This window comes from Capricornis sumatraensis, chromosome 4 (genome assembly GCF_032405125.1).
Source record: "Capricornis sumatraensis isolate serow.1 chromosome 4, serow.2, whole genome shotgun sequence".
NCBI lineage: Eukaryota > Metazoa > Chordata > Mammalia > Artiodactyla > Bovidae > Capricornis > Capricornis sumatraensis.
Window position 1 is genome coordinate 7028194 of NC_091072.1, and position 26832 is coordinate 7055025.

Sequence of the window (26832 nt, forward strand, 5' to 3'; positions counted from 1 at the left end):
GTTTTTTTTTTTTCCTTCGAAATTGGCTTTATTGATGTATATTTTGTTGTTCAGTTGCTAACTCATGTCCAACTCTTTGTGATCCATGGACTGCAGCATGCTAGGCTTCCCTGTCCTTCACCATCTCCCGAGCTTGCTCAAACTCATGTCCATTGAGTTGGTGATGCTATCGAACCATCCTGCCTTCAGTCATCCCCTTCTCCTCCTGCCTTCTATCTTTCCCAATATCAGGGTCTTTTCTAATGAGTCAGTTCTTTGCATCAGGTGGCCAAAGTATTGGAGCTTCAGCATCAGTCCTTGCAATGAATATCCAGGACTGACTTCCTTTAGGATGGACTGGTTTGATCTCCTTGCAGTCCAAGGGACTCTCAAGAGTCTTCTCCGACACCACAGTTCAAAAGCATCAATTCTTCAGCACTCAGCCTTCTTTATGATCCAACTCTCACATCCATATATGATTACTGGACAAACCATAGCTTTGACTATACAGACCTTTGTCAGCAAAGTAATGATTCTTTTCAAATGCCTACTAGGATTTCAATTGGGATTGTACTGAATCTATAGGTAAGTTTGGAGAGTACTGACAATCTCAACAACATCTAGTCTTCTGAAAAGTAAACATGTGGCTTACATCATTTTATTTAGTCTCTTTTGATTTTTTTCAGCAAAGTTATGCTGTTTACAGTGTATAGAATTTGCACATATTTTATTAAGTTCTATACAGAAGTATTTCATGCTTTTTAATATATTATTATTTCATGCTTTTTAATATTATTATAAATGTTATTATTTTCTTATCCTTTTATTTTTTTAATATAAAGAAATAAATTTTATTTTTATGTATTGATCTTGAATCCTATGACCTTGCCAATTCTTACTGTCACCTCATTTATTCTACTAGTTTTTAAATAAATTTCTTATGATTTTCTACATAGCTGATCATGTCATTTGTGAATAAAGACAGTTTCACTTATTGCTTTATTGCACTGGTCAGAATTTTAGAATTGTATTGAGTAGAACTGACACAGATATCCTCACCTAGTTTATGGTCCAAGGGAGAAGCATCTAGTCATCCCCTATTAAGTATGAAGTTAACTGTAAGTTTTTGGTAGATGCCTTTTATCAGGTTGAGAAAAGTTCCCTTCTATTCCTAGTATGTAGAGAGGCTTTTTTCTTGTTTGGTTGTTTTTTGTTTTGTTTTATAAGGAATGAGTGTTGAATTTTGTCAAATGCTTCTTCTGCATCTATTAAGATATTCATATAATTTTTCTTTCTTATGCTGTAATTTTGGTAAATTACGTTGGTTGATTTTCAAATGTTAAACCAATTGTACATTCCTGAGGTAAACCTCATTTGATCATGATAGATTATTGTGTTAGCCTGCTAAAGCAGCCATACCAGAATACTACAGACTTTGAGGCTTAAAAAACAGAAATTTATTTTCTCTCAGTTCTGGAGGCTAGAAGTGGTCCCAGCAAGGTTCCAATGAGACCTCTCTTCCTGGCCTGCAGATACATAGTTATTCCCTCTGTGACCTCACATGGCCTTTCCTCTGCGTGCACACATCTCTGATATCTTCTGCTATAAGAATACCAGTCCCGCTGGATTAGACCCCATCCCAATGACCTCACTTAACCTTAATCACCTCCGTGAAGTCCCCATCTACAAATACAGTCACACTGATGGATTAGGAGTGAGTGAAAGTTGCTCAGTTGTGTCCGACTCTTTGCGACCCCATGGACTATATAGTCCATGGAATTCTCCAGGCCAGAATACTGGAGTGGGTAGTCTTTCCCTTGATAAAGGGATTCTTTACCAACTGAGCTATCAGCGAAGCCCAAAGCCTGGTGTGCTGCAGTCCATGGGGTCACAAACAGTCAGACATGACTGAGCTGAACTGAATTGAGGGATCAGGGCTCCAATATATGATTTGGGGGGTGGAGGACATAATTCAGTTCATAACAATTATTCTTTTTACATGTTGCTGGATTCAATTTGTTAATTAATTTTTACAGTGTTTGTACCTATGCTTATGTCTATGGTTTCCTTCTTTGTGATGTATCTTTCTAGTTTGAATATTAAAGTAATGCTGACCTCATAAAATGAGCTGGGAAACTTTTTCTCCTCTCCTACTTCCTAAAAGAATTTGTGTAGAATCAGTACTGTTTCTTCCTTAACTGTTTGGTATAATTTACCCTTGCTGTCCTTTGGACTTGCAGTTTTCTTGTGAGAAGGTTTTAATTACAAATTCAATTTCTTAAAAAATACATATATAAGTACATGCAATAATAAGACACAAAATATACACATATATGCAATTATTCAGGTTCTCTATTTCTGCTTGAGTGAGCTTCTGGAGAATTCGTTCATTTCATCTATATTGTCAAATGATTGGGATAAAGCCTTCCATAGTATTTCCTTATTATCCTTCAATGTCTTTATGATATCTAGTGATGCACTTGCTTTCGCTCTTGATGCTGGTCATTTGTGTCTTGCCTATTTGTTCCTCATCAGTTTAGCTAGCTGCTGCTGCTGCTGCTAAGTCACTTCAGTCGTGTCCGGAGTGGGTTGCCACTGCCTTCTCCGAGTTTAGCTAGAGGCTTGTCAATTTTACCGATCTTCTTACAGAATCAACTTTTTGTTTCATGGATTGTCTATATTGTTTTCCTGTCTTCTATTTTATTGATATCTGTTCTTATATTATTTCCATATTTCTGCTTCCTTTGGATTATTTTGATTTTCTGCTTCTAGCTTCTTAAGGTTGTAGCCTAGAAAGAGCTTAAGCTAATGGCAAAGAAGACAGGGTAGATTCTAAGCAGCTCCAGACCACGGAAAAGATGCGGTTCAGTTCAGTTCAGTTCAGCTGCTCAGTCGCGTCCGACTCTTTGTGACCCCGTGAATTGCAACACGCCAGGCTTCCCTGTCCATCACCAACTCCCGGAGTTCACTCAGACTCACGTCCATCGAGTCCGTGATGCCATCCAGCCATCTCATCCTCGGTCGTCCCCTTTTCCTCCTGCTCCCAATCCCTCCCAGCATCAGAGTCTTTTCCAATGAGTCAATTCTTCTCATGAGGTGGCCAAAGTACTGGAGTTTCAGCTTTAGCATCAGTCATTCCAAAGAAATCCCAGGGCTGATCTCCTTTAGGATGGACTGGTTGGATCTCCTTGCAGTCCAAGGGACTCTCAAGAGTCTCCTCCAACACCACAGTCCAAAAGCATCAATTCTTCGGTGCTCAGCCTTCTTCACAGTCCAACTCTCACATCCATACGTGACCACTGGAAAAACCATAGCCTTGACTAGACATCCAGAAAAAGATGTGGGGCCTGGCAGATAATACCTCCAGATTCTATAGACACTCCAATACACACACAATACGTGTAATATTACACGATTACAATACACGTAATGTGTGGGAGAATAGCGCACCTTCTCCCGACTCAGCGCTCTTCTTCTTTCCTGCCATATCGACTTAGTCTCTGCTCTTGTCCCACTCTTTCGTTTCTGAGTCACTGAGACAGAAGGAGCTCAACGTGGCCACTGTCGTGATCCCTGAGGACAGTCCCAGTGTCTGTTCGGAAAATGTACCTGGATGGGCGGCTTCTCCCTCCGGTCTCTCTTCTTCAGCTCCCTGCTAAGCATGGCTCATCACCATAGAATATATGGCAGAAGCCTTTCTATGCGTTTGCCAGACCATTTTGATCCCTCCTGGGCACAGCAGGTAGGCTGCATTTCCCAGCAGGTGGGGTGTATTACTAGTTCGGGTCAATGGAATGCCCATTGCCAGGCCCAGCACCAAAAATCTCCAGGACACTTGCCATGTTTTTCTTCCTGTTTTCTGGAGAGTCATCAATGCTCAGGGCAAGCAGAACTTTCATCAACACACATTCTGTGAAGTAAATGAGGAATAAACTTGTATCTTATTAAGCTATTGAAATGTATGGATTATTCTGTTACACTAGGAACATCACTTACGCCTACCTCAGACTACACACAATCAAGTATCAGTAATAGGCATGTTATTTTAAAACCTGGAAGAGAATTCCGCTGTTCAAAGATATGTGAATCATGCATCCCCAAAACAGCAATCAACTTGGTCACGTTATTGTACTACTTTTTGGAGAAAAAGCACCGCAGTGAACAGAAAAATAATACAACAAATTTCAAGTCATTCTTTTATACTCTGCTGAATTGACCTTTGCTTTTTGACATGGCAAAGCTGAGAACAAGCTAGAAAAGTACTGGATTTCTCTGGTGGTCCAGTGCATGAGACTCTGCCTGCCAGTGCAGGGGACCAATGTTTGGTCCCTGGTCTGGGAAGATCCCACATGCCCAGGAGCACCTAAGCCCGTGTGCCGCGACCACTGAGCCTGTGTGCCAAGAGCTGGTGGGGCATGACAGGAGAGGACTCCTGCTCACCACAGCTGGAGAAAGCTCTTGTGCGGCAACGATGGCCCAGCACAGCCAAATAAATGAATTTTTAAAAAGAACCAGCTGACTATGTACCCAACACACTTGTGGGTGGGGGTATTCTCTTCTGACAGGCAAATGGGCTGAAAAGCTCTCCCATATGGAGACTGAGGATGAAAGTTTCTTAACAGCAAGCATCTTAGACTTACCATAGTACAGTTGGGTGCTACCTCTGAGGAATGTGGGTAACACTCTGATGACAGATTTGGTTTTTGCATGTTAACTAAATAAGGGTGGAAATAAAACCATGGGCAGAAGTTTCAGCTTCATAGACGGGACCCAGAGAGACACTAGAAATTGTCTAAACCAACCTCTTTACCTTACAGACGAGGAAATCCTTCACAGACTCTTGGCACAGCTTGCAAGACACTCACTTGAGGACAGTCATCATAGTATTTTACTCTCCTAATGTCCTAGGTGGACACAGCCCATGATCTGCTCTATTTTGGAGCAGTGGTCACCTTCTAGGGGGGCTTCCTGCCACTCAGCGTGACTTGGGGATGGATGCAAAGGCCACCAGACCCCTGGGGGAGGGGACTGCTGGAGGAGGCCAACCTGGGGCCAGTGGGTCCTGTCTGGGCCTTTCACTCCAGCCAGTGTCTTCACTTGTCATATGAGTTACACATAAGATGCTTTTCAAATTTGTAGAGCAATTTGATATTTAAAAAAAAAAAAATCAACATTTCATCCTCTTACACTAACCTCAAACCCACACACATCAGAAATGAGATGTGGCTTTATCTATCCTTTATGTTTCTTTGTTAAACATAACACTTATAAACGAAATTGAAAGCCAAGTTGATTTCTTTTGTAATACAAGCTACATTAACCTGCTACTGATTTTTTTCAGCTGAAAAATATTTCCCAAAAAAAGTATTAGTAATTTGTAATTGATGGATATTCAACATTAATGTCAGACTGTAGAACTCGCTTCTTGTTTTATTGTGAATATAAGTTGAATATGCACATATTCTAGTTAAAGAACTTCTGAAAGTTTTAACATTAAGAAGGAGCAAGATTTTAGTGCTCTAAAATTTGTAATTTGGTAAAAATGTCATGTTGATGTCAAACACAAACAGAGCAACAGGACTTATCTTCAAATCTATTTTATTCAGACAGAAGACTTTTTATGTGATTTTTTAAAGTTATTTAATAGAGATACATAGTCATCATATTTTTGGATACGAGATAGTTTTCCTGTTTAATTTTTTTTTTCTTTGTGTTTTATTGGGACTTCCCTGGCAGTCCAGTGGCTAAGACCCCACACTCCCAATGCTCGGGGCCTGGGTTCAATCCCTGGTCAGGGAACTAGATCCCACACGCCTCAACAAAAGATCCCACGTGCTGCAACAAAGATCAAAGATATAGCTGCAACTAAGACCAGGTGAAGTCAAATAAATGAATAAATAAATATTTTTTTAAAAAAGAAAGCTCCGATACTAGTTTACGCTGTTGACGCTGTTACAGTACTTCTACAATAAACAATCAATTCTAGAATGGCCATCTATAAAAGAATGTTTTTCTTTTCTCTTTTAGAATACATTTCATTTTTCAAAGCTTCATTTCTATTTCCCGTAAGGAGTAGTGTTTCTGTTTCATTCGAAGGATCTGGGTAGATGCAGGGCTTAACAGTGAGAAGCAGGACAGATCTTAAATCTCCTTTCTTGCCCTCCTCCTTCCATCTCCTTTCTCCCCCTGCACTGCTCACACCCAGCCCTGCACGCTGGCCTTGGTGACCTCCCCAGGAGTCATTTTCTCTTTCCTTTTTCCCAGGCTTCCCGCAGCCTCGCTCTAAGGCTCTCAGTCCGTCCCCCGCCTTCTCAGCTGCCGTCACAGTCACACTCCCAGGAGCGGCAGTCTCGGAGTGGTCCAGATGGCCCTGACACCAGGTCCCACAAACCAGCCTGTGACTGTGCGGATTTCGGCAGCTCTCTGCACACATTTAGCAACTAGGCCGGAGCTGTCACCATACAGTGCTGTCAGAGAGAAAGAAAGAAAAACGAGAAAGAATCCACGCTGGGGAAAACTAGACTGGTTCATTGCCTGCTCGCTGATGAGGAGTTGAAGGACAAGGTGACGATAGAAATAAATATTTAGAGAAATGTGACTATAGACAGACAACAATATGCATAAGGACATAACGCAACGTTAGTACACATGAGCCAAAGGCGTAAGGAAACTGGTTGGAAAAAAAAATCTCCATTTGAAAAGGACCTAAGAGGTCTCCAAGGAAAACTTGGCTGAGACTAGACAGTCAAAATTAGTGACTGTTTTTTCCTGGAATTAAGGCCAACTCAGGGCAAAAGTCTGAGAGAGGGAGTTGCTCCATGCGATGCCGTTTTACCACTAATATTGACGACTGTGTCACAAACACAGGTTCCCCCAGATGTCCCATCACAGCGAGAATCCAGCACAGCGAAGGGTGAAGGATGAAAATCGAAGTCCCTCCTCCTTCCCCTCCTCCTTCCCCTCCTCCCCAGATTCACGGCATCATGGACCTGGAAATCATCTATTTCAACCTCACCCTCAAGGCAGGAAGCCCTTACACAACAGCTTTAACAGGTGGTCATCCAGTTTCTGCTTCATTACTTCCGCAGACAGAAAGTGAGTCACAGCTTCACAAAGCAGCCCTTTCTATTTTTAATCACTCTTTAGACAAAAGTCTTCCACTAATACAGAGCAAACGCTCACACTCCGCTTACTCTGTGCCAGGCAGAGGCCTCTGTGCAGTAGCTGGGCATCCCCAGATGACCTGGTGCAGGCCCTCCCATGCTCAGAGCAGGCACCCCCACCACAGCAGGGATGAGGTCTGGACGTAGGTCCCGTCCAACCCCAGAGCATTCAATGCCACCCCTGTGCCGTGGGGCCCCCGGTCACACTGGCTCCCTGCAGCTGCCACCACTCACTCTGGTCCGGACCCCAGAGGACAAGCCCCCAGACCTCTTCCACCCCAACAGCCTTCAGACACGTGGAGGTGGAGACGGTCCTCTCCCCGCCCTCCGCCATCACTCCACTCCTCATTATTATTAAACAGCAAAGTGGTGGAAGCCTCTTTCATCCAGAGGACCATCTTCTCAGGATGGGCACCAAGGAACAGACACAGCAGATCAGGTATGAACAGAGCAATAATTACAGATGAAATTCTCACGCTTGGCTCTCAGATTCAGCAAAGGAAAAGATGTTAGAGGTGACAAACACAAAAATTATCTCTACAGATATTTGCTTGTACGTATTTATGTGTGCGTACAAATCTTTTCATTACTAACATAGCGATTATCATTCTAAATACATTATAGAGCCACATAATGATCACTAATGGCCCCAACTGAATTATATTTCAGGAACTAAGAGTGCATTTGATGGATACAACCATTTCTGTGCATCTCCACTACCATGGCAACCAATTAAAATAGGTTAGCTTAATTAATTAGTTGTTGGTAAAGCACTGGGGAGATGAAAATTGCTATTAATAGATGCACAGAGTTTGGTATTAATGCTAGTGTGAAAAACATCAAAGCAAAGTGCTTATGACTGGAGGAGACCAATTCATTTTCCTTTAACTGCCATAATTTCATCATTGAGTTTTATCACCTTCTTATTTTTAACAAATTGTCTAGTCTCTCTTTTATGCTTCTCTTGGCCAAATCCTAACCAACTCACATTACACACTCAGGCAGATGAGAAAATTAACGCACATAATTCCTTCATCCCAGGGCCGTGCCTGCGAGATGAGGAGAGGGAGTTGGGATGTCGGGAGCCACATTAGGCATTACTGACGCATAATGATAACCAAAGTCTTCTGATGAAATATCTTCTGACGGCAGTGACGAAGCTCAAATGCCACTAATCAGCCTTTTGGTTTCCGATAGCTGAGTGCAGGGTGGAGCTCACCCCGAGTGGGAGTGGGGTGATGGTCACATCACCTGCCAGCACTATTTCCCAAAACGGCACAAGTGGTTGTTCGCAGACAGCTTGTCAAACTCTCCTATCTCCCCTCGATGCTTATGCCACTGAAGTAAAAGCAGCCATGTGGCATGCAGATGGAGCTGTTACACGCAACAAGCTCTCCAGACGGCCAAACCACCAAGCAGACGGGCCCCAGGCCTGCTCTACATTGAAATTCTGGAGCTGCCGTTGTTCCTCTCCTGCCTGCCTCCTGCCATGACCTCTCCAGCAGCTGAGCTACGATCATGGCATTTAGAAATGAGAAGACCTGCCAATGCCCTCTACTTCAGCTCCCTGCATTCTAACAGGTAAGATATTTCACAGGCGAGGGAACACAAGGCTCAGAGTTAGCTGAGCTCCCAGGGTGCTGAGCTGCGCTCTGTCTGGATCGAGGTCAGGTTATGCGGCTGGGTTGAAGTCTTCTCCTCAAGGAGGACTGAGAACACCTTCAGCTATCCTAGCTTAAACCAGATCCATGAATCTCTTGACCTGACTTGTTCAGTGGCTCAGTCGTGCCCGACTTTCTGACCCCATGGACTGCAGCCCACTAGGATCCCCTGTCTGTGGAATTTTCCACACAGGAATGCTGGAGTGGGTTTCCATTTCCTACTCCGGGGGACCTTCCCGACTCAGAGATAGAACCCACATCTCCTGTGTCCCCTGCATTGGCAGGCAGATTCTTTACCACTGAGCCACCTGGGTATCTGGCCCCACTCTGGCTGGGTCTATCTAGATGGGTTCAATAGACCACTTCATTGCCAGTAATTGAAACGGCCTCCTTTACATGAGGGCAAGGAGTGAATGCTCAGGCCTGGGCTCCCCTAAAGAAGAGCTCACCCCAGTGTCTACTTGAGGCCAGAATAAGACAAAGCATGAACCTGACTTCAATACTTTACTTCCTCTGAAATCTCTGTGCTTGCATGTTGCCTTTTTTTTAGCAGTGTCTCACGATCTCTAATATCCCCAGAGGCTAAGCATCCTCCGATGTTACCATCTGCTGCTCTCCCACCGCACGTTCGATGCACCCCTCCTGGGAGTCATCGTCTGCAACTGACAAGGGACCCTTACATAAAAGGCATCACCAGGGTCTCCATATCCAGGTTACGTATTTGTGGTTCAAAAAAAATCCTTCAGTCCCTTAAGCCTAAGGGATGATTGAAAATGGCAATTTCAAGTCTATGGCAGATCAGCAGGAGAACTTTCTGTGCTGAAGAATCTAACCTGAGAAAGAAAGGTCTGGCTTGCAACATACCAAACGGGATGCTGTTCAAATGCAGCTTATATGTAACTGCCAGCTGGGATACCATGGAGGGAATTCAGGTGACCTTGGGCCAGGTGGCCTTTCAGATGCCTCCAGCCCTGAGATTCTTGAAGACTGTGCTGAGTGAAAGGCAGCTTGATTCACGGTTGGGGATTGGCCACTGGAAGAGGCTTTCTTACAGTGTCTGCAGAGCACCATCCTGAGCCCTGGCAGTGCTTACTGAACTGTAGAAGTTTGGGAAGTTGGAATTATCAGCCCCAGGTGGTATTGTAAGAAAGAGGCACCCACAAGCTCTCAACTCGCTGGGGCCATGGGCTGACCCAACAGGGCGACAGTGGAAGACCCTCTGTTTGTCCAAATTCCCGCCTCTCTTCTCATCCCTGCCACCCATGCCGTGCTCCTATCTCAACGTCTATCTTCTCTTCCCTAAGTCCTGTGTCTATGTTTATGATTCTTCTTCCTTTTGTTACAGGATTTTGTTCACTTAGGAGGTCTCCCGAACTCAGTTAATCCTCCTTTATATTCCAAACTCTTACCAAAATAAACAATGTCTAAACTTATTGAGCAGTTTCTATGTATCAGGAATGGGGTTAAACAATTTATGGTGGATTATTTCATTTATTTCTTATAATATTTTAATATGATAGATAATTTTCTCCCCATTTAATATATGAGGCAATAAGGCTTAGAGAGATTAAAAATCTTGCCTGAGGGCCTTCGGTTAATGCTGAAGTCTGGGTGCCAACCCAGGCAGGTTAACTCCAGTGCTCTTAACCACTAAGGCCTCATGCTCAGGACCTCCGACCTTTGACCCCATACTGCTGAAACTGCCCCTCCTCCTGCCTCAGCCTCATCCTTCTTGACCTTCCCTCTGTTGACCTCTCTTCCTTCACTTCATGAGACCAGATGGTCCCTTTTTTCCTCTGCAAACTTCTTCCACATGACCTTTGCTACCTTCTCTTTCCTTCTCTCCCTTTTCTGATTTTTTTTCTCCTTATCTACCTTGTCAATCTCATCCTTCCCCATTAAGTTTCAATTACAAAATCAATCAGGTATCTGAGCTCATTTCTGAGTTTCAGTTATTACTTCTAACAGCTGGATGTATCAGGAATACTTCAAGCTCAGCATGTTCAAAGCTGAATTCATCATCTTTCCTTCGTTTGTACCCCAACCTCACTTCCTGCGGATGAGATGGTGTCACGTCCTGAAAAGAACGCAAGGCAGGGAACTGAGAGGACGTAGATTCCACCCCGGACACACTGGTTGTGAACTTGAGGTCATCATCCACCTGTATCTCCAGAGTAAGTGGGTGGGGTGGTGACATCAAATTCCATCCACTCTGTATTCCTTCGGTTCCTCACACCCCATGTCCATCACTCTTCCAGGCAGCCGGGGATGGAACCTTAGTGTCATCTTTCACCCCCACATAAATTCAGTCTTGAAATGGAAAGGAGATTTTTCTAATAACTAATTAATTTTAAGCTCACTAATTCTATAGATTACCTGCTGGGTGACAACACGGGGGAACACAGTGGAAGATGAACCAGACAGAGTCCTGACCTCACGAAGAATAACGGGGCCTGGTGACCCTTTAAGAGATCGCCTGCTGCTATGTGGAAAATGGAGCTCGGGGCAGGACAAGAGTGATGGCAGGGAGACCTATAAGACTCAGCTGTCAAGTGAGAGGGTCTCGTGGCTCGGACCAGAATATCCAGCAGGTGGATAAGGGTCTGTGCCCCTTATTACTAGAAGTATCCTAGAAAGGTGGGGAATCAGGGGTGGTGTCCATGAGTCAGGCTTGGACAACACGGTAGGGAAGGTTTCATTAATATCATAAATCTACAGGCTATGAGACTTGACACCATTTTTTCTTACTTTTTATTTTATTTTCTTATTTCTTATTTTCTTATCTACTTTTTTATGGCCCCGTATACCCTGTAAGTCAGAAGCCAAAAGGGACAGGCATTAACACAGAGGTCAGAGCTAACTGGAGCTGGTCTAGCAAGTTATCCTATCTTTATCCAGCTCGTGGTTCCTGGTATAGTAGGATGCGTCGCCATAGCGTACTGGCCTCTTTGCATGACACGTATTTTAGTTATTTACATACAGTCAGAATCCCCTGAGTCCTAAATTCATGGTTAAAGGGGTATAAATTATGAAGGCTAAATGAGAGGATAAAATAAAATAAAACATAAGCTTCGATAAAGCTTATAGAAATCTAAGTTACTAAAAAGTATAGTTCTATAGAAACCTATAGAAACCTACTATCCTTATTTAAATGAAATTAAACACAGAGGGTATAATAAGATGTTTATAATGTGCTCTGTCACTTTGTAAAGCTGTAACTTCTGGAAATGCTACAACTCTTGAACTTGCTGGGCCAGAACCAAAGACAGCTTTGTATACAAAGTCGGTACGTGTCAGATAAATCACTGGACCATGCACCCAGGCAACTTTTCAGAATTGAGACGAAAGTCAGAGTAAGTAAGAAGCAAGGGTGTCCCAACACGCTCAGAACAACCAGTATTCCTCTGTTTGGATGTCATCAGCACAATTTTTCTGCCATTTTATCTTCTCTCATGAGACGGAGACCAAAAACCGTGATTACTAATATTATCCCAAAGTTGGGCTTTTCCTATGTGGGTTTATAGAGAGTAAAAAGAATGAAGAAACATATTTGAAAAGGGGAGACAAAAGACAATCAAAATTGCCTTCTGTTCTAATTCTCTTCTGAATCCTTTCACTGGCACATTTTCGTAATTCAGAGCTTCACGTGAATTTCATCATCAAAGAAACTTTAAGGGAAAAAAAGAATTTCTCTTTCCATGAAAATCGCTCTGTTTTGTGTGTATGTGTTTATACGGAAACAAAACAAGTCTGATGAGAAACAGCTGGAGGAACATGTGGCTTCAAAACAGTTACATAATCAAAGAGGGAAAGATTGAGATTCCCACAATGCACCTAACATATGGTTTTCCATCCCTCTAGCACTCCCCACCCCGCCCCCCACCTTTTAAAGGGTATCAGATTCTAAAGTGATTTCACAGAGGACCCAGCTTCTAGGATTACATTCTGCAAACGTACTCCCCTCCACATGCTTCCTGAACTGTGAGGGGGAGTGATGAGTGAACCCCCAATATGTTCTTCTCCAAGCAAACCCAGGTGTACAGTTCAAAACCAAAATGTCAGGCATGATAGATCTAGGTCTATAATATATAAAGTGAAGAAAATCATAAGTCACAGCAGAATATCAATGATTGAAACATCAAAAACCTTCCATTCAATGCCAGCAAAGTAGGTTGTCTATAAGTTGACCATATCCAGACACCAGTAGAATTTCTAGTTTTCTTTAAAAGAGTCTGGGACATTAAAGCACCTCTTGAAAGTGGTTTTTTTTCTTTTTTTTCCATGGGTCACTGAAACTCAGAATCACTGAATTTATGAAGAGTTCAAAGGAGAACCATAAATCCACGTAATAGGCTTGAGCACTGGCTTGGGTGTTTTAATTTTGTTCATAATACTTGATGTTGCTGCCAAAAGTTTGATCTTCTCTTTCTTTTTAATTGAATGAAATGCCTATAAAGGAATCATACTTCCTGAAAAGAAAGCACAACTTTACGAGAGAAGAATGATGGAGCTCCTCTCCAGTTAAACACAACTTCTGTCTTAGTAAAACTGAATAAAGGACTATTCTGCCGGCAAGATGGCCAGGAATGCAGGCAGGAGGGAGGGAGTTACAGAAAGAAGGGTCCTTACTTATCCTACAGCCTCTTCGCAGGATGTGTAAACAGCTTTGACCTTATAGAAAATAGATGGGACAAAAAAGAGTAGGAAAAAAAAAAAAAAAAAGAGCAAAGACCCAGGACTTGAAGTACATTAACCAGGAGGCCAATACTATGTTCAGCATCAGACAGCACGTTTTGTCAAATTTCATAGGCTGGCAGACAGCATATTTGGCCCAAATGGCTGTGCTAAGAATTCAGGTGTGTGGAATCATGCTACGTAAACAGGATTTCAAAGTTTTAGAGGAGGCTCAAGGTCAAAAACCTTTCCATATACTGTGATATTTGGCCTAACAGAGCTCACACACAGCCCTTTCATCTGGAAATGTTTCTGTGGGACAGTGGACTTGAAAAATCCCTCCCAGCCAGGAGCATAATGGGGGATCCAACCTATTACTCTGGCAGCCCACCTTTAGGTTCATAGTGGGTGGGGGGGACCATATTGACCACTTACGTCAGGGCTTGACGCTCACGTAGGCATAAAGCATGTTATTATTTTTCTGCAGGACCTGAGTCTTTTTGTTTCCTGCTCCACACACTGCTGGCCAGGCACCCACTCAGGACCCAGAGCAGCTGCAACTGGGGATCTGTGCCAAGCACTGTGTCCAGGCCCTACTGCAGGGCCCCCTACCCCCCCGCCACCCCCAACAACCACATTCAGATAGGTAAGATGCTCTGTTCTGCTTGGCTCCTCCTTGTCAATCACTCGTATTGATTGCTCTCTGTCTATTACTCTCACCCAGGCCCTCATGACCTCCCGATTGAATGATTCTACTCCTCTCCTAGCTGCCTTCCTTCGCCTCTCAAACCCATGCTGCCTAGTAATGCTAGCCAATTGCTTCAATGGTAGCATTTCCCTTCTCTGAGCTAGACAGGTGTATGGCAAACAGCCTGGGCTTTGGAGCAACAGATGAGATTCAGATCTAGGCTCCATGCTTAATTAAGTCTCTAATCAAGTCACTCTATGCTTAAACCCATTTACTAATCTGTAAGTGTGTAGAAAGAAAGAAAGGCAATGCCAAAGAATGCTCAAACTACCGCACAATTGCACTCATCTCACACGCTAGTAAAGTAATGCTCAAAATTCTCCAGGCCAGGCCTCAGCAATACATGAACTGTGAACTCCCTGATGTTCAAGCTGGTTTTAGAAAAGGCAGAGGAACCAGAGAGCAAATTGCCAACATCCACTGGATCATGGAGAAAGCAAGAGAGTTCCAGAAAAACATCTATTTCTGCTTTATTGACTATGCCAAAGCCTTTGACTGTGTGGATCACAATAAACTGTGGAAAATTCTGAAAGAGATGGAAATACCAGACCACCTGACCTGCCTCTTGAGAAATCTGTATGCAGGTCAGGTCAGGAAGCAACAGTTAGAACTGGACATGGAATAACAGACTGGTTCCAAATAGGAAAAGGAGTATGTCAAGGCTGTATATTGTCACCCTGCTTATTTAACTTCTATGCAGAGTACATCATGAGAAACGCTGGGCTGGAAGAAGCACAAGCTGGAATCAAGATTGCCGGGAGAAATATCAATAACCTCAGATATGCAGATGACACCACCCTTATGGCAGAAAGTGAAGAGGAACTAAAAAGCCTCTTGATGAATGTGAAAGAGGAGAGGGAAAAAACTGGCTTAAAGCTCAACATTCAGAAAACGAAGATCATGGCATCCAGTCCCATCACTTCATGGGAAATAGATGGGGAAACAGTGGAAACAGTGTCAGACTTTCTTTTGGGGGGCTTCAAAATCACTGCAGATGGTGATTGCAGCCATGAAATTAAAAGACACTTATTTCTTGGAAGTAAAGTTATGACCAACCTAGAGAGCATACTCAATAGCAGAGATATTACTTTGCCAACAAATGTCCATCTAGTCAAGGCTATGGTTTTTCCAGTAGTCATGTACGGTCGTGAGAGTTGGACTGTGAAGAAAGCTGAGCACCGAAGAATTGATGCTTTTGAACTGTGGTGTTGGAGAAGACTCTTGAGAGTCCCTTGGACTGCAAGGAAATCCAACCAGTCCATTCTAAAGGAGATCAGTCCTGGATGTTCTTTGGAAGGAATAATGCTGAAGGTGAAACTTCAGTACTTTGGTCACCTCATGCGAAGAGTTGACTCACTGGAACAGACTCTGATGCTGGGAGGGATTGGGGGCAGGAGGAGAAGGGGACGACAGAGGATGAGATGGCTGGATGGCATCACGGACTCGATGGACGTGAGTTTGAGTGAACTCCAGGAGTTGGTGATGGACAGGGAGACCTGGCATGCTGCGCTTCATGGGGTCGCAAAGAGTCGGACACGACTAAGCAACTGAACTGAACTGAAGTGTGTAAATCCCCACATGGTAATCAAATAGATTAAATAATATTATATCAAGGATATCCTTGAAAGCTTCTAGCACCCAGTTTATAGCAGATATTTGTTGCTGTTTAGTCTGTAAGTCGTGTCCAACTCTTTGCAACCCTACGGACAATAGCCCGCCAGACTCCTCTGTCCATGGGATTCTCCAGGCAAGAATACTGGAAAGGGTTGCCATTTCTTTCTCCAGGAGATCTTCCCAACCCAGAGGTTGAACCTGGGTCCCCTGCATTGCAGGCAGATTCTTTACCATCTGAGCCACCAGGGAAGCCCATAGCAGATATTAGATAAATGTAAATTATCATCTCTGTTCTTTTTTTTTCCCTATATTTACGGTCTTTTGTCAACTCACTCCATGATCTTTAACCAAGTCTTGGTCTCTAGGAGTTTGCAGCCTGGTGCAAGCAGTTAAAAAAAAAAAAAGGAGGGGTGTGTATTTGCCCTCTTTTTCACCAAGTTCAAGACAACATTTATTCAACAAACATGGAGTTAGTGTCAACTGGATACTAGATATCTACAAGCCCACTATATCAACATGAAATACAATAAAACATGAAATATACTACAAGAGAAAAAGAATTTTGGACGTTCCATGAGAACCTTGCTCTGTGGTTCACAAAGATTCACAGAAGAGGTTCTCTAGGGACCAGCATGAGTTTGGTGGAGAGATGGGGAGACTGAACAGGAAAATTGGGGGCTTAGGTGTGTTCCCGGGAGAGAGGGAGATGAGACTTCTGAGGAAGTCAAGGCTCCAACTGTGAAAACCCTTAAATGCCATTATAATGCTACTGGACTCTGCTTCCTACAGGCTGGCTCAGAGGTTAAAGCGTCTGCCTCCAATGCGGGAGACCCGGGTTCAATGCCTGGGTCGGGAAGATCCCCTGGAGAAGGAAATGGCAACCCACTCCAGTATTCTTGCCTGGAGAATCCCATGGACTGAGGAGCCTGGTAGGCTGCAGTCCACAGAGTCACAAAGAGTCAGACACAACTAAGTGACTTTAATTACTTACTTACTTACTTTTATGGGGAGAATGATATGAAAACAAGAGATTCACAGAAAGTTCACAGAAAACTAGAGTTCCATGGAAAAAGTTCACCAAAGGGTATGGATATTTCTCTTCTATATCTTTTATTTTGAATATACTGGAAATGTTAAGGGAGTCGAGACTGACAGTAGCCAACCTCCCTTAAACACAACCAAGTACCTTTCCTGGAAAAATAATAAGCATTTCTAGGCAACAGTACAAAGCTCTTGAAAATAGTAGCTCCCAGAAGCTGTTTTCTTGGACCGATTCAACAGAAGTTCACGCAAGTAATTAGAAAATTCTTCACTCTTGCAAGAGTGAGGTCTCTTTATAGAACAAGAGAAAGGTAATGATCCCTTACTTTGGTAACATTTCTCCATTAAGGGAAGGAAATCCTAGAAATGGAAGACAGTAGAAGAAACCAGTCATCTGATTCAGTCCCAAAACGACTAAGGTGTGTGTGGAGGGGCGGGGAGAATTGAGAGAGGCAGCTAGCAATTGTTGGGCACCTCCTAGGTGTCAGCACTGTGTCAGATGCTTTATACACACGATCTCATCTAATCCTCACAATAACCTGCCATGTAGGCATTTTTTATTCCCGATGGAATTCAGGACTATCAGCCTAATAACTAGTTTCTCAAATACTTTCCTTTAATCTTCTTTTTGTCCATAACCATCATCCTTTACACTCTGTTCAAGTTTGATTTGGGTGCAAACTTCTACCGGAATTATTCACAGGAAATAAGAAAATTAGTGAAGAACAAGGATGAAATAACTAGATCTTCCACTTTGGGATGTGATAGGGACTCTGATTTTTAGCATCGTATCAATTTCCTTTCTTGGGATATCACTTGGTCACTCAGCAAATATGAGCCAAGTTCCTGGCACCGTGCATCTGGCTGAGGTCAGACTTAGCAAAGGGCCATGCCTGCTCTTTCTCACTCAGTCCTGGCACTGTACCCCTTGTCATTTCTGCCTCTTAAGTCACCCAAGTGTAACCTTGCCTTGAATTTGCAAGGCAAGCTAAACCTCCTTTTTCTTCCAAGTTTGAACAATACTGGATTACCCAAGTAAAACACCAGGATGCTAATCCTTTTAGTAAGATCTGGTGGGGTTTTGTGAAAGCTGACAAAAGAAGTTTCAAAGAAATACTGCTGACATTTTTAAACAGTATTTAATAGTGGAGCTTACTATTGTTCAAGTCTTGGAAGTGAAATGGTTGGTTAGTCGGGCAATAGAAGAAAAGGCATTAAACTGTATAGGAATGGAGACCAGTTCCTCCGGTGAGCATGCTCTCTGCCCATCCTCAACTCACATAGCACCTGGAGAGTTAGGGGTTAAATCCTAGGGCTGGCAGCCCAGGACCAACAGCTGCCAGCAATTACATTTGTCAGCATATCCTCTGCAACCCCACTACCTCTCTGGGGCTCACTGCCAGCAGGCCTCTCATTGCCCTGTATGTGGGGACATAAATCTGCGGGAAGCAGGAACTAAGCTAGGTGCTTGAGTGGATGAAGTACTTAAGAGCCTCAGCAGAGCAGCGCAGAGCCACTCAGCTGTTTATTTGCTAATGACAAAATGCACTGCTGATTTGCAAGCCTGGAGGTCTCTCTCTAACTCTGCACTTCTTGGTCCTCTGGGGTAGCCCCCATGTGCCTCCAGGCTACAGCAGTAAGATGCATTGTGAGGATTTCACTGCAAGCAAGGGATTCAGGATTCTGTCACTGGAGAGGCCACAAGACAGTCATTTAGAGTAAAATATCTCCTAGCCAGATGATACAATCCTGCCGTTAGGGATTCCTGCCCTGAGATAAGCATCCTTCTTGCGGCTTCTTCCTCCAATGCAGGCCTCCGGGAGTTGGAGAGCTCAGGGGATGGGTGAAAGGGCAAAAAAGAGGGAGACAAGGAGTGCGGTGGGGGGAAGGAAACACAGCCTCTGCTGCCTGCACAACCTCGCTGTTGAACCCAAGGGGCAGGGAGCACGTCTATCAGCTACTCCCCGCATAATACCTGGCACAAGGGAGGTATTCAGTAGGCACGGGCTGAATAATGTGACTTAACAGCCCTCTCCTGCCTAAGAACAGGAGCCCCCCAGAACAAGGATCCCACGGTGCCCATGCTCCGGGCAGAAGCTTCTCTGGGGCCGATGCTGGACCCGGTGGGCCCCCTGCTCTGTAGTTGCTGCTGTCGGGTGGCATCTACTCACAGCCTGGTGTCACTGAATGCCTGCATTTGATTTTTCTTTTAATGACGCTGCATGCCAATTCGCCCTCTATCCTTGCTAATGTGACCTCTCCACTGAGGGACGCAGCAGCACCCTTGGCTGCCCCAAACCAGAGGCAAGAAGCATGGGCACATGCAGAGGCCCCACAGAACAGGGCAGACGGCCTCTAACTCATTCCCCAAAGCCTCGCCAGAAGTGGCAGCCAGGGTGAGGCCACCCTTGATGGCCGCCCTCCCCCCAGGACTGAAATGAACCCAAGTCAATGCCGGCAGGCCAGGTGGGACAATGGAGCTGCCCTCTCGGCTCTTCAAAGCGAAGTGGCCCCAGCCTCTCCCACGGGCACAGAGTTCTGGCAGACCTGTCACGTTGGAGACGTTTTTTTTAATGGGATCTTTTATGAGGGCAGAGTGTACTTTCTCCCCACCTAAAGCCCACGCCTTTGAAAGTCAGGTTCCTGGAGAAATGGTTTATAGCCCTGAGTATGTGAAAACCATTTAGCATACAAAGATAAATGGATAACACAGTGAAAGGTGTTCAACTGCCGAATTAATACTTTATGTACTCCAGGCAATTTAGCTGCCAGGACGCTCTCTGTCCTCATATATCCTTGTGGAGACGGGAGGAAAAAGGGAGGAGACGTCACCTCGTCCACGTGGTGGGTAAATGTGAGACCTGTGAGACGCTAGGCTGGAAGGCGCTCGTGAGCTCTCAAGCAGCCTCCCTCACAACACAGAGAAATTGCACGGCGAGAGTCAAGGCTACACGGGCAGGGAAGCACAGAAACAGCCAGGTTTTCCCACTTTTCACAGATTCAGCGGAGCCACCTTCGGCTCTGTACCAGTTAGGGCTGCGGCGAGAAAGCACTGCAGACTGGACGCCTCACACCACAGACAGGCCTGGTCTCACAGTCCCGGGGGCTGCAAGCCCCAGACAAGGGTCTCAGAGGGTGGGTTTCTCCAGAGGACTCTCTCCGTGGTTTGGAGGCGGCCACCTTCCCCTGTGTCCTCTTAAGATTGCCCCCTGCTTCTGTGTTGTCTGTGTCCTAACCTCTTCCTCTAAGGACACCAGTTGGATTAGGGTCTGCCCGTATCGTCTCATTTTATCTTAATCACCACTGTAAAGCCCTGTGTCCGGATAGTCATGTTCTCAGGCAGTGGGAGTTAGGGCTTCACCATGTGAACTTGGGGGGGTGGGTGGGTGGGGAAACATACTTCAGGTCCTAAAAGCAGGGGACACTCTCTGAGGAGAAGGGAGAACACCCCCATCACCGTAGCAGGAACCCCCTACACCTAAATGTGAGTACACGGTGGTCCACTGGTGCTTCTAAGACCTTCCTGTGACTCTGGGATCTCTGAGAGAAGACAGTGGCAAAAGCAGCTTTATTTCCTCTTCTAATTAAAAGGTGGAAACCTTCATGCTTTGAACAGTGGGAGAGCAGGGTGTCCTGGCAAAACGCAGGGCGTGAAGCCAGACTGCCCACTTTTGATTCCCATCCCTAACACCCAACCCGTTCAGGAAGAACAGTGAGGACCAGGGAGGGACGGAACAACTGACATCCCCAGCTGCAGCCAGCACCAAGCCCAGAGTCGAAACTCTCCATCTGTGCCAGGACTCTGAACGCATAGCAGTGTAGTTCACAGGAGCCAGCCAATGTGTGATGGAGACCACAAATAATTCTTAGATCTAGAGCTCATTACTTAGAACGCAGGTCAAGAAGGCCATGTCAGCTCAGTCTTCAAGGTCAGCAATTTGCAAATGAGAAAAAAGAAAGTGATCTAATTTAAGTGACCCTGCCACCCCTGGGCCTGTGAGATGAGCCTGGATGTGCTCTTTGAACCAGACAGAAATGCACTCTTTACCTACATCCCCTCCTGGCAGATGAATAATGACTCTGAGGCTTAGGAAACACTGGACAAGGCTAAGGATTAAACCTATGGGCTGAAGGCCTCCTGTGAGCCAGGACCTAGGCCCACACCTCCTCTCCCAACCGTTTCACTGTCCAGAGGATGAAACCGAAGGGTTTGCCCAAGGTTATCAACCCTGAATATTCACTGGAAGGACTGTTGCTGAAGCTGAAGCTCCAATACTGTGGCCACTTGATGCGAAAAACACTCCTTAGAAAAGACCCTGATGCTGGGAAAGATTGAAGGAGGAAGGAGAAGGAGGCAACAGAGGATGAGATGGTTGGATGGTATCACTGACTCAGTGGACATGAGTTTGAGCAAACTCTGGGAGATACTGAAGGACAGGGAAGCCTGGTGTGCTGCACTCCATGGGGTCACAAAGAGTGGGACAGGACTTAGGGACTAAAGAATAACATTGGCTAATACGATTTGGATACAACCTATGACACCCAACTCCAAGCCCAGTGCTTTTTCAATTTACCAGAGTTGACCCCAAGGCCCCCACCCTCTACCCACCGGCAGCTGGAGCACTCATTGATACCCACATCCAATCAAGCCTCCTCTTCGCTTCAAGCCCTTCCACAGCTCCATAGCTCCAAGAGTAAATACACAGCTTCTTGTCCTGACCGTGAGGTCCCCCTCTGTGGCATCTCTCACCTTCCATGCCTGCACCCCCACCTTCTCTGCCACCCCTCTCTGCTCACTGGCCTCCTCCCAGGCCTGTGGAACCCCCTTCCTGAACCCCCTTCCTGCACAAGAGCTCTGTGCAGGCCGGCCCTCTGGCCTCCCACTTTCCCTTGATGACCAGCACTCATCCTTCAGGTCTTAATTCTGTTGTCCCAGGCCCAAGGCAGACTTCTCTGCTTCCTGGGACTAAACCACCCCTGTTACCAAAAGGTGTATGGGGGCTGGCTGCTCGCCACCCAAAAGCCAATAAACAGGCCAGGTTGGTGGAAAGGAAAGTTTTCTCTATTCAGATGCAGTAACTGGTATGGGGAGGGAGGATGGACATCTGTCCAAAGGCTGACTCCCACCCCAACCCCTACCCTGGGCAACCAGTGGGGCAAGAGCTTTTATAGACAGAAGAAGGGGGCTACATGCAGAAACAGCACAGTCAGCTCTGACAGTCATCTTCAAACTGGTCCTCAGTGGTCTGACCAGCGTCATCTTAATTGTTTTAAGTACCACTAATCTTCAGTTCCAGGGTCAGCTTGTTGCCATTTCCTTGAGGCCAGTTCTTAGGATTGTGGCAGCGTATGCCGTGGGTACAGTCTGGTCATCAAGGAGTTAACTTCTTCACCCTGGCGTTTCAGCATCTATGAGACAGTTCACAAGCTGTGGCTCAGAATATTATCTACAACCCTTGAGAAGGAACTGAAGGCCCTTGACTATGCCCAGTGACCACATTGTTTTCACTTGGTCTCCTTCGACTGTTTTCCTTTGTTTCTGCATTTCTCGTTTCTCTCATTAAACTTATTCTTTGACTAAATGTAAAACTAAGGTGTTAAGCCTTCTTTGACTAAAGACAAAGCAGAGAGAGGACATGGAGGGATTGGGAGGGGTGGGAGGGAGGAAGGGAAGGAAGGACCATACAGTCTCGTTCTATTTCACATCCTCTACTATGCTTCTCCTTTCCAGCACTTTCCACTGCTCATACGTGTATGTGTGATTAAGACTAGTCTTCTCCGATTGTCTATGAACTCCATGAGTCCAGGAACCTTGACTGTATTCACTTATTAGGGGGCCTCCAGCACCCCACTGGAGCTGACACACAGTAGGCACTTAATAGAAATTTTCCGAATGGATTAATGAGTGCATTTGTGTGCATTTTTCTCCTTTTCTATTTATTCTGCTGCTGGGATAGGAAGACTGGCTCTGGAGTAGTCGAAGGGCTTGAGGAAATTAAAATCCCCCATCGGAATAATTGCTCCTTCCCGGGAACACCTGTGCTATTTGTCATTCGGTCCCGCTGACTTACGGTCGGAATATAACGTTACCACCTTGCCCTACTTGACTGAAGGCAGGGGCCATATTTTACGCTTTATTAGAATGCACGGCTCCCGGCACAGTGCAGGCACACACACATGTGTTGAAGGAGGAAAAATACAAAGAGCTAAATGAAAATGGCGGCTGCATGAGGTGCTTGAAAGAAACGGCACGATACAGGAGTAAGGTCTCTCAGCTCAGATGTCACAAAGCTTCGAGCACAGGGAGCGGGACGAACTCCAGGAAGGAACAGGAAAAATCTCCTCCTCTGATCCCGCAACAGAGGAAGAGAGAACCAATGCAGAAATCAAAGGAAACGCAGCGGGGCACAGGGCGTTTGCTCCACGTATCCACCTTGCCTCGTTCCAGCCTCTCCTTGGGGAGACCCTCAAGTAGGAGGGAGGTTAGATGGGGAAAGACAGGGGCTTGAAGAGAGCAGAGACCGTCTGGGAAAGCTACAGTAAGAAAGCCAGAAAGTTCATAAAAAAATATAGAAAGTTGTGAAAGCAAGTGTCAGGAGCCGAGAACTGGTTTGCCATATGTGTACAGTTTCTTGGGATTTCTTCAGCTGTGCTTCAATTCAGAGCTGGATGAGCAGGGAGGAGCCTCAGGGTTAATACCGCTCATCAGGGGATCCAAGCTGGGGAAGGGGTCCAGCGACTCCAGGAGGGCAGAGACGGTCCGTGGGAAGTGGGAGGAGTCCACCCAGGCATATGCACACACGTACACACACACACACAGTCCTCTCCTCCAACAGAGGGAACAAGGAGAACATGAGGTTCTCATGGGAGGGAATCCTGGGACAGACTTCTATAAAGAAAGGCAAGTTTCTTATAAGATTAAGAGATGAAGTAAGGATATAAAAAGATACACAGTGAAATGGGACTTCCCTGGTGGGCCAGTGACTAAGACTCCCATCCCCCAATGTAGGGGACTGGGGTTCAGTCCCTGGTCAGGGAACTAGATCCCACATACCACCACTAAAGATTCCGCATACGAAGATCAAAGATTCTGTATGCTACAACAAAGACCAGGCACAGCCAAATAAATTGATTAAGGTTGACAAAAAGATACATAGTACAATGGAAAACACCCAAAGCACAATGGACAAGAACATATCCCAGCTGACACCATGTTACTAAGAAGCAGCTTGAACCAAGATCTTCTTGGCTGATCCTAGTCTAGTCAGTCCACTTGTCTGGAGCTGGGGCTGGTCAGTTGAGGTCGGCCCACAAATTTACCTCGGTCACCCGGCTTGTGTGTGTGGTGTCCCAGGCTCAAGGAGAATGGTTATGGGACAGAGATGGGGAGCTAGACTCGCTTTGCTGATACAACAGTTAACCTCCAGTCAAGGTGACTCTGGTGGTCTGACACCCGCCCAGGGAAAAGATAGATTTTTCTAACAGCCTGGTGATGCGAACCCAAGCATGTGCCTGGCTCCTCTTAAACTCACAGAGGTTTCAATTTGTTGAATCCCTTTGAAAACAGTAAAATTAATGGGGTCTCTTGCATTAGAAGAGTTATAGGTCTGTCTAGTCAAGGTAATGGTTTTTCCAGTGGTCATGTATGGATGTGAGAATTGGACTATAAAGAAAGCTAAATGCAGAAGAATTGATGCTTTTGAACTGTGGTGTTGGAGAAGACTCTTGAGAGTCCCTTGGACTGCAAGGAGATCCAATCAGTCCATCCTAAAGCAGATCAGACTGAGTATTCATTGGAAGGACTGATGCTGAAGCTGAAACTCCAATCCTTTGGCCACCTGATGCAAAGAACTGACTCATTTGAAAAGACCCTGATGCTGGAAAAGATAGAAGGCCGGAGGAGAAGGGAATGACAGAGGATGAGATGGCTGGATGGCCTCACCGACTCGATGCACATGGGTCTGAGTAAACTCCGGGAGTTGGTGATGGACAGGGAGGCCTGGCGTGCTGTGGTCCATGTGGTCGCAAAGAGTCAGACACGACTGAGCGACTGAACTGAACTGAACTGAACTGAGAAGCACTGAGAGCTGGATGATGGATGACAAATGCATCAGAGACCTTGGTAGCCGTCCTTTTCACAGCCAGACGGGGAGGTCAGCTGCACGACTCCGTTCCCGCCTCCCCCATCTCCCCACTTGGAAGTCAGTGCCTTCCTCTTCTCGGTCTCTCCCCCTTCCCTCTCACTAGCGCCTCTCTGCACTGCCTCAGATGCATCCCCTGAGGGCAAGAAGGGGAAATGCCTCACCTGGTCAGGACCAATAGTTAAGCGTTTCCCAGGTTGCTCAGTGGTAAAGAATCCGCCTGCCAATGCAGGAGGCCCAGAAGATGCAGGTTCAATCCCTGGGTCGGGAAGATCGCCTGGAAGAGGACATGGCAACCCACTGCAGTGTCCTTGCCTGGAGAATCCCATGGACAGAGGAGCCTAGGGGGCTATCGTCCATGCGGTCATGCAGAGTCGGACACAACGGAGCGCATACGCATGCAATCAGGAGACATGGAGGATGCTGTTTGGGGAGGGGTGACTCTTTGGGAAGAGGCTAGAAGGAAATGGGTCTAGTTAAAAGGGAACCGAAAACATTCCCAATGTAATAACAAACTAGGGAGTGGTATGGTGAACATCACACGCCAAGGTCCAGTTTTATCCAATCGAAACGTTATGCCATATTTGCTTCGGGTTTTTCTAAGGGAGACCGTACTTTATAGATAACCTAAGACACGACTGAGCGACTTCCCTTTCACTTTTCAGTTTCCTGCATTGGAGAAGGAAATGGCACCCCACTCCAGTGTTCTTGCCTGGAGAATCCCAGGGACGGGGGAGCCTGGTGGGCTGCCGTCTATGGGGTCACACAGAGTCGGACACGACTGAAGTGACTTAGCAGCCGCAAGACCCTCTACGTACCTCTTCCTCATGCATTTCTCTCTGTTGCTTCCTCCTCGGAGGCACAGCCACTATCCTGAATCCTTTGTTCATTCTGCTCATGCGTGCTTTTAACTTTTAATATACATTTGCATCCATCGAGTATGCAATATTGCTTTTGGGGATTTTAAAACTTTTTAAAACACAATTTGCTTTTTTTCTCACAATATTTTGGTTTTGAATTTTTCTTTGAGATTGTTTTTCAGATTTGTTTTGATTTTTTAAATCGTTTTTGAGATGTTGATAGTTGTAGCACAACTTTTTCCATTTATCTGCTTTATAGTATTACTCTATGAAATGAAAATATTATTATTTATCCATTTTCCCTACATAGATGGCCATTTGTTTTCTTTCTTTTTTTTTTTTTTTTTTGCTTTTACAAACAATAATGTCATGAACATTTTGTACATGGGTCCCCACTTACATGTATAAGATTTCCCTGCTTACATGTACAAGACCTAAAAGCAGAATTTAAGAACAGTAGAAAGATTTTGTCTGTTTTATTCACTGTAGTAGCCCCTGTACTGAGACCACTGCTTGGAAGAGGAGAAAGAAAGAGAGAGAGAGGGACTTCCCTGGCGGGCCAGCGGTTAAGAACTCACCTGCCAGTGCAGGGGACACTGGTTTGATCACTGGTCCAGGAAGATCCCAGATGCCTCAAATCAACTAAGCCTGCGCACCACAACTACCGAGCCTGTGCTCCAAAGCCCACAAGCTGCAGCTACTGAGCCCAGGAGCCAAGATGCCTGAAGCCCACAAGGAGATCCGGGGTCCGCAACCAGACAGACAGCCGCAGTGAGAGCAGCCACCCCACCAGACAGTAGCACCCACTCTCCACAGCTAGAGAAAGCCCACTCACAGAGACAGAAACCCAGGGCGGCCAAAAATAAACACATAAAGGGAAAAATAAATGAGAAACATGCTATTTAACAAAAGAGAGAGAGGGAGGCAGGGAAAAAAAAAAAGAAGGCAAAT